Below are 9457 nucleotides of genomic sequence, written 5' to 3' on the forward strand. Positions count from 1 at the left end.
AGTGGTATAAAACTTTCTTGTATTATTTGATCAGGTGTTTCAATGGAATTTGACAACTGTAATTGTGAAACTGAAGGATCTTGATCAGGAATTTCATTGTCTTTTTTGTTGTTAATGTCAATACCTAAAGATTGATGATTTTTTATTTCTTTAAAGTTTTCTCTGATGAACTAAAATGAAGCAAAACAAAGAGTAAAAGAAGCTTCACTTGTTTCCAAATTTTCTACACTTTCTTCCTCACTTTCATAGCTGATATGAATAAGATGATCACTGTTTTCAAGTTGATGAAACTGAATTTCCTTATTCCCTAAACTAGTTTCTGATTGCTCTATAAAGTCAGTTTGTATTTGAAAAACAAAATTATCATCATATTGATCATATTTAGGCAAATCATTAAAAGAAGTAATGTCATCAAACATACGCATTAGATCAGTAGATTTCTTCTCCACATGTTGCTCTGTAAATCTATCTTTTGGTCTATGGTAGTTGGAATTAGTAGGAATTTGTTCATGGCTATCAACCTCTTCTTTTTGTGAAATAAATGTGTCATGGTGATTTTGAGCAAAAAAATTATCTTTCATGGTGATCTTCTGTATCATTTCCTCTATCTTTCTTAACAAAATGTCGTGTTTTATCTCTGCATTGTTGTTTTCCTCTGCTTTTGCTTTCAACTTTTCTCTTCTAATTTGCAGATTAACTTCTACATCTACTGCAATGTTCTACATTTTTTCCAGTGTTGAGGGGTTTCTTTCTCTTAACTAAAATTCTATCTCTGGATCAAATGCTCTTGTGTAATGCAAAAAAGTTGAATCAGGGGGAGGTATTATATTTGATGGCATTGAATAATAGGCTTAGTTAAATCTGTCTAAAAATTGTTGTATTGTTTCATCTGGCTGTCTTCTTAACTGACTATATTCTTATATGATTACAAGAAGATTGACTTTGATTATCCATCTATGAAGGAAAATTTTGATAAACTATTAGAAATTTGAGATGCTTGGAATAGGTAAATTTTTGAATCAATTGTCTACTCTACTTTGCAAAGAAAGAGAAAAAGGCCTGATAATAATATCACCTTCATCAATTTCAAATAAGTCTAGATAATTCTCAAAACCTTGAGTATTTTTTTGAGCAGTGATACCATTCTCTCCATCAAACCTAGGGAGATGCTTGTAATAATTGTTTGGGAAAGCATGGAGTGTAGGAGGTAAGATGAGTGGCTTGTATCTATGAGGAACCTTGTGAGGTACTGGAATATGTACAGGGATTGTATGATTAGTCTTGATTCTTTGATTCTCCTCCATGGAAAATGATCTTCATAAGAGTAATAAGACTATTGTTCAAATGTGTAAGGAGAATTTATATGTACATTTTTCAAAGGGAAATAATAAAACATTAATCTAAAATCTTCTCTAAAATACAATATACATTGAAAATATTTATCAATGAGAAAGAACATAATGTCTTGATAAAAATCCAAGTTAAAAGCCTAATCTTCTCACATAGTTCTTTTAGGTTCATTCCTCCAGCGGAGTCTTGATTGTGAAATTGATTTGGAGTCACCAGGTGGATGATTTTAACCTTTGTGTGTCTGATCACTGTCCACCATCATAGATTAGATCTCAACTTGTAAAAGATTTTTGGAGAAAATGTTAGTTCTCTCTAGTATGGTCGCCACTATGTTATCACCCAGTAATTTCCCAAGGTTAAGGAAAGAGATCACCGGGGTAACCACAAACCACGTTTTAGGCTTAGGCTCTAGCCAACCTAACTCCAGAGAGGGTTCTCTCTATATGATTTAGCTATATTTGATAGGATATTAGGCTAGTTATGAAAGCTCAGGGGGTTTTGATTTGTGTTGAATATTGGGTGGTGGAATTTTTGGAGAAGATCGATAGAGCTAGGTCTTCAAGCCATTGGGCTATGGAGTCAACAAATGGATAGCATAACTGGACCAGATCATTAAAGGGAATGTTCAAAGGGTAGGCTAGCAAAGAAAAATTCAAATCTTTAGGCCTAATGGCTGAAGTGATTCTAACCAGGTTGAAAGGACACTTAAGAATCCTTGGATCGTGATGAGAATGAAGAACAGAGGGTGATCATGAACAAAGGAAAATTAAGAATCCTTTTCTGTAGATCAGAGGAGAAACTATGGAAGCTAAGGAGCAGTTAAGAATTCCCTAGCTAAGATAGTTTAGGAGAAAACCTTCAGAATGTAAAACAGTCAAGACAGCTTGAATTTAAGCAATTTTTGAAATATCATTCCTTGTTATACATTTAGATTTTATAAATTTACACAAAAGATTATGGGAAAAACATAAGGAAAATAGGAGAATACTTATTTGTATTTTTCTTTAAACAAGAATCTTGTAAAATATTTGATCTTTATTCCTTGATCCGACAAGCCAATCAAGTCATTGATACAATAGAACTCTGATTTGAGATAACAAGTCTATAGAAATGTCTTAGAATCCACCAAAAATACTTCAAATGAAGAATTATTTATACAGATCCTAAACTAAAATATCTTGAAAAAATATCAAGATTGGTTTTACAAAAATCTCAAACCGTTTTACATTAACAAAACTTAAATAAAGGACACTCAAAACTAATGAATCTATTTGGAACTATATTTATGAATTAAGGGTGAAAAATAAGAGAAATTCAAATTTGATAGCATCTCTTAATTGATGATGAGGAATCCAAGTCACTAACTGCATCCTTTCTTTGTGCATTAATCCCCAGCAATTCTGCAAACTTAGGTTCCATTGATACCTTTGTATATCTATATCCAAGATAGATATGTAAAAAGTGAAAGAGGTTATTTTAGATAACAATTCATTTGAGATAAACCTCGCTCATTTTCCTAAAATTTAGCTCCAGACGTTCACAATATTCTATGAAAAAAATGTCAAAAACAGGACTTTGCACAGTCCGAAAAATAGGCTATGAAGACATGAACTTATCTCACTTTTGGTAGTACCTTTGTAAAAAGTGAGATATTGTTTTTTATATTAGCCTTTTCGGAACGCAAACCTCTTCCATGTTCTCAAAATTCATCTAGGATTGACCGAACTAGTTTCTGAAAAACTATGACTTAAACTAAAAATTTCTGAAGAATGTACCATTTCTGCTCCGATTTCATCTTTTAACCTTAAATTTCTTTTAACTATTTTTCACTTTTACTTTGGATAAAATTCATTGTTGATGTTGAAGGTGTTTTCATCTTTGTTTAACCCTTACTACCTCCATGTTTACTTTTACTGTTTACTTTAACACTCTGTTTACTTTTACCGCTCTGTTTTTTCATCTATCTTCACTTTGACATGAATCTGCATGCTTTGTAACTATCTTCCCTACTATTTGTCTTCATGCTAGCTCCTTTACTTGACCAGGTCTTCAATTTGATACTCTTTAACCCTGATACACTTTGACTATTCTTTACAGTGTCGTTTTACCTTCACTATATATTTTAGGTTCTTGCTGTCTATTTCAATAGTAAATCATTTAATTCCATGTTTCCTCTGCTTTTCTTTTAACTGTATGTTTTATTTTGCATCTCTGTTTGAATAGATTTGATAACAATCACAGAGTAAACAGGTTGTATGACTAGTATTAAGATTGTTTATCCAAGGCTGCGATCTTTTGATCACCTGTAAAATAAAACAAACTATTAGGAAAACATTGGGTTGACAGGGAGGGTCATTAATGGCTTTATCAAGCTTTATAGGTCTGGGGAGTGAGTCCAAAGTTCTTTTGAGAGGTAAACCATGCTTGAATTGGTTAGAAGGGGCTTTAGGTGGCACATAAGGGTTACACAGGGTTTTACTGCACAAACAGGCGAAAATGAGCAAAACTAAGGTTTTCGTCTTTAAACAGGTAAAGGTTTGATTTTTTTGAATTTTGGCGCAAAGTGAATAGTAGACAGTTTTGTCATTTAGTGAGAGGGCAGTAAGCTGTTTGTTTCACACCACTTTTGTGGGCTTGGTGGTATTCGAGAGGGTCACCCAATTCCATTCCTTTAATGACACGTAGCATCAAGGGCTACGAGGAAAACCACCTTTTTTGGTGGTTAAAGGGCGGACATTGGGCGTCGCCGATATGATTACGGGGCATTGGATGTGTGGGAGGGGGGAGTTGGGGGGGGACGATCAATGGTGATCGGGAGGTGAATATGCATGGGTGTAAATGAGAGGAATTAATGTGGGGCCCGGGGATTTAATTGCAGTGGTTTCGGGATTAGATTAAGGACTAATCCAGGGTTAGGTGATCGGGCTAGTATGTAATGAGGGATTAGGGACTAAGGACGGGGTTTTAATGTATTTAGTGGGATATGGGGTAGTAATATAGTTTATAAATAAACTAAGGGGTGGGGTTAATTTATATAAGGGAGTTAAATATATATGGGCAAATGGGTTTTTCAGGATTTTTATATATTTAATTAAAAAAGTTAATATGGGGTGAGATGAGTAGAAGGGGTGTTTGTACTTAGGTATGCGAAATTTTATGCACGTTCCATACACTTAGTACTTAGGATAAATGTATTTGGTGGGTTTTGTACATAAAACATGTTTATAAAGGGGTTTTCCTAGGCAAGAGAACTTAACCTTAGGAAAAGGAGTTTTGTGAGGGGAATGAATGATTTATAAGGGAATTTAAAGCCTTTCCTCCTTAAGTCATCAAGCTGACGGTCCGTTCCCACCAGAAGTCACAAAAATGCTCAGAGCCTCTTTGACTTAAAGAACTATATGTGTTAATGTTTTTATTGTGAAAGGGACGTTATTGAGTGTCATAGGGGTTAAAATGAAAGAGGGGATGTTAAATAAATCACATTGTGAACCATTACCTTCACTTTGTCCTCTACTTGTGCATCTTGGAAAGATTCATTTAAATCAACAACATAGGTGCTTTTATGTAATCATATGATATTTCTGCAACCTTTCTACTACTTACCCACTTACTCATCCTACCATTTTTTCTTCACTTTATTTGGGTGCATTTAGGCTAGCAAACCCTTATCCATTTTCTTTTAAAGTATGAAACTATCTAATTCTAACCTGATATCATCCAAAGGCTCAGATTAAACTGATGAGTTCCTTTTATTTACTCTACCTATCTAATGATCTGCCGAGATTAAACAGTTTGGCAAGATTTTATTCTCTAACTATCAACATGAAATTTAAAGCATGGCATAATCAAGATTAAATAGTTTGATTACCATGGATTATAGCATGAATAACAAGCTATACACAATCATTATTATGCAGAAAAGTAAATAGTAGTGGCATTTTGACTTGCACACTTTCATGGTCTTTTGTTTTTTGGGTTCATATTTTTCACTTTTTTTTACCTTTTCTTATTCTTTTTTGTCCTTCGATTTTTATTTTAGGACATACCTTCTTTTCATTTTTTGATTTTTCAATATGGAAAACATTTGCAGAAAGCAAAGGTATGTATATATTACAAAGCTTAACCTTAGCCATTCAAAATTATGACTTCTATTGGTATAGGAACCGAATAGAATTCATTGGACCTATTCACCCTCCTTCCAAGCAAAACCAGTACATCATTATGTGCATTGACTATCTGACTAGGTGGGATGAAGCAAAGGTAATTAAGGCAGAAATAGAGGAGAAGGTAGCTGAGTAATTAAGGGAGAATGTATTTGACAAATTTGGGTACCCTAGAGAGATGGTCACTGATCAAGGCACCCAGTTTACCTCCAACATGATTGAAGACTTGCTTAAGTAGCAAAAGATCAAGCATAGGACCTCCACTCCTATCACTCACAAGCTAATGGGCAAGTGAAGGTGAAAAATAGAGCACTAGAGGGCATCTTAACCAAAGTGGTTAACAACAGCAGGAAATATTAGGCATATAGACTAGTTGAGGCCACCTGGGCCTATAATACCACCTAGAAGACCACCACTATATTCACACCCTATGAGCTGGTCTATGGAAAAAGGCCCTATTGTCCATTGAGTTTGAATATAACACATTAATGATGGCAAACCAACTATATCTAGATCTCAGCAGTGCACAAAAATAGAGATTGTTTTAGTTAAATGGTTTAGATGAGTTTAGAATGCAAGCCATTCTACACACAGAGGTAACTCAACTTCAGAGGAAGATCTAGGAAGATAAGAACATCAAGGATAAGTAATTTCAAGAAGGTGATTGGGCCTTGTTATATGATTCCAGATATAAATACTTTAATGGAAAGTTAAGGACATGATGGCTAGGACCTTATGTTATGGAAAGGTCTCATGATAATGGTTTAGTGCATATCAGAACCATAGATGAAGAGGTCATTCCTTTACTTGCTAATGGACACCGATTTAATTTTTAAAAAGGACCATTGTCAAAGAAAGGGTTCATTGATGGTATCAATAAAAAATTGATTGTGGTGGAGCAAGTTTCAGCTCCTGCCTCATCAAATCACTGAAAAAAAAGAAAAATAAGGACTCAGGTGAAAACCTCCATGAGGTGCCTGAGTCCCACTATTGGGTTGAAAACCTCTTGGGGTGGCCCAATGACATAAAAAGAAAGGAAATAAAAAGATCACTAGGTGAAAACCTCTCTTGAGGCTCCCAGCGAAAAAAAGCTAGGATGAAAACATCCTAGAGGCAGACTAGTTGTTTTAAAAAAAAAAAGAAGAGAAAAATCTCATGAAAAATTCTATTTGCAGGTCAGCAAGGAGGACGATCAAAGAACAAAGGAGGATCAAAAGGGGACCTATTTCACTCACATTTTTATTTTTCCACTCATTTTCATTCATCACTCAAGCATTTCTTTCATTTTTTTTCTCCTTTGCTTCAATTTACAAGTGGATTGTGTTTTCTACAAAATCCCCTGTAAACCTACAAGGTCCCCTGAAAACCTATAGGATGATCCTATAGGAATTACAGTGCCCCAAGAATCTGACAGGAGGTGACCCTAGCACGCAAAAATGATATTCCATGTCAAAATAATGACATCCCTACATCACAACTTCATTACCATACTTGCCTCCACTTTCATCACCCCTCCATTCACCATAAAAAAAAAAAAAAAACAGTTTAAAAAAATATATATTTTTCACAGTTTTCAGGAGAAAACACATAGAGAAAAAATGAAATAGAGAGCATAAGGGAGAATCACCTGAGTATTTCTTATTATTCAACACTCCTAATCTTCCTCTCAATCCATGTCACCATCCTCAAAATCCCAGTAGAGTGTATGATTAAATGTTCTGAGGGAGAAGCAGCTATAGGACATCCTGCAGGAAATCCTATAGCAACCTATCCCACAGAATGAAAATCATGAGTAGCAGCAAGCTTCCAGCATGAAGATGCAAGGGCAGAAGGAGCTCCAAAGTAGCAACAACACCATCATCTTCAACACCAGGTACCTGCACATCAAATGAATCATCAGAGAGTAATAAAAAAAGGAAGGAGAAATATCATACAACCAACACACAACAAGCACCTTAGGTCTTCAACAACTGCAGCAAGGTATTAGCACGACAGGTAAGTATCTTGCTTCACTCTCTCATTTGCATAATGTTGTCAAAACATGTAAAGGTTATGAGTAAGTTCGTTTATAAGTGAAAGGTGGCCAGTTAACTTTGCCACCTTCGATTAGTCGATGAAGACAAAACAATTGGTCCTCCCACATATGGCAGCAATCAAGTAAAAAAAAGAGAAGAGAAGGACAAAAATAGTTAAGTCTATTGAGGCATGAACTCGGAGTTGATTATGAGGAGAGGGGAATGATGAGGTGGTAGTGGGGACTAATGGTTCAAAAATAGAAAATGAAACTATGTTTCCAGCACACCACCTCACATAACTCGGCCATAAGAGGAAATACTCATCGATCCCCATGCACTCATGCATTAATTTCCTTAAGGCTCACTCTAGCAAAGTCACTCTCATACCCAGGAAAACTGCAGAAGAGGAAAATTCCACCTGTTTCCCGTACAGGACTTCCTATAGGATTACACAGGAAATCCTATAGCATCGCACAGGAATCCTACAGGATATAGACAGACAATTTACAGGATTGGTGGAGAGGAGTTTTAGAGGGGAAAACACGGTGTTGGGATACAACAAACACTATGAAGAGGTAGGCTCTATAATTACTTCCCTTTGTCAAAGTCAATTGAATAGACAATCCCCTAGTAGTGAGTGAATTTGGTAGTTGTGTAAGGGAATTGTCTCCATAGTTCTTTCAGTTATTTACTTATGCATTCAAAAAATTGTGTCAACCATCTTAGCTCCTCCAAATTCACCAACAAAATGATAGGGGGATTTAATAGAAGGGAGCCCATTAATACTGTGAGAATCCACCAACACCCTTAGGTGTTAGAAATCTTCATAAAGCATAATTGGATGGGGTATTTTGAAGAATTAAGAGGGTATGATGATGAAGTGGCCCGAGATTTTGCTCTCTCCCTCATTCCACTGACCAGAATTCATGCCATTGTTGTGGTGACAGGCCTCACCATAGAGCTCACCCCTGAACTCCTAAGAAGAATTACCACACTTCCCCTAGGAATGCCTTGGAGAAAGGAAGACAAGGGAGATAGCTAGATTGCCAAGGAGAAGTTTTTTTTAGAGGGAGAAGAGCCCATTGAGGACAAAAATGAAGGAGAGCGAGCCTGCCATACCCATGGAATGAGGTGAGCTACCACCTTATCAAATACATATTATGTGATGGTAGGTATAGTGTGGTTTATGGGTATCACTTTAGGCTTCTTGAATAATTGATATTTAGATAAGAAACACCTCCTCACCACAGGCTCAGCATACCATACTTCCTCCTACAATCACTGATAGACATAAGCATAAAAGTGCAGGAAGGAAACCACGAACAGTTAGCCCACCATTGGTTAACTAGAATCATCATAGAAGATTCCCTCAACAACCACAAAATTCCTATCCAATGGGAAATTTTCAGAGACATGCAGACAAAGGAGGATATTAAAGCCCTCACATATGACATTAGTCCTATGTTATCAGTGAACAAGATGAGGAAGAAACTGAAAAAGATGGAGAATAAGTAGAGAGGGATGAAGATGACACGGATAAGAAAGAAGAAGAGGATAAAGAGAAGGAAGGTTATGAGGAAACAGAGGAAGATTTCAAGGAGGAGACTGATAAACAAGATGAGGATCTAGAACGAGGAGAAGAGGGGAAAAACGTAGAGGAAAATGGCAATGGAAAAGGGGAGGCAGAGGACAAGGAGGAGTCACCTAGGTTGTCTCCAAAACCCACTGAGAGAGAAGCAGTAGCTGCCCTCACTGCTCTTAGCACCCCTATCAAACAGAAAGGAAAAACATAAAGGTAGGCCCCTTTATATTTCAGGACAAGGAAAAGCACAAGGATAAGGTAGGGGAAACCCCAAACTCCAACCAAAATTCCCACTGTAATTGAGGAATCACCTAAACAATAGGAGAAAATTCCTCCACCTAAGTCTC

Source organism: Pinus tabuliformis, chromosome 8, assembly GCF_031772625.1.
Source record: "Pinus tabuliformis cultivar Carrire ecotype Pingquan chromosome 8, CPIR1, whole genome shotgun sequence".
In the NCBI taxonomy this organism is placed as follows: Eukaryota; Viridiplantae; Streptophyta; class Pinopsida; order Pinales; family Pinaceae; genus Pinus; species Pinus tabuliformis.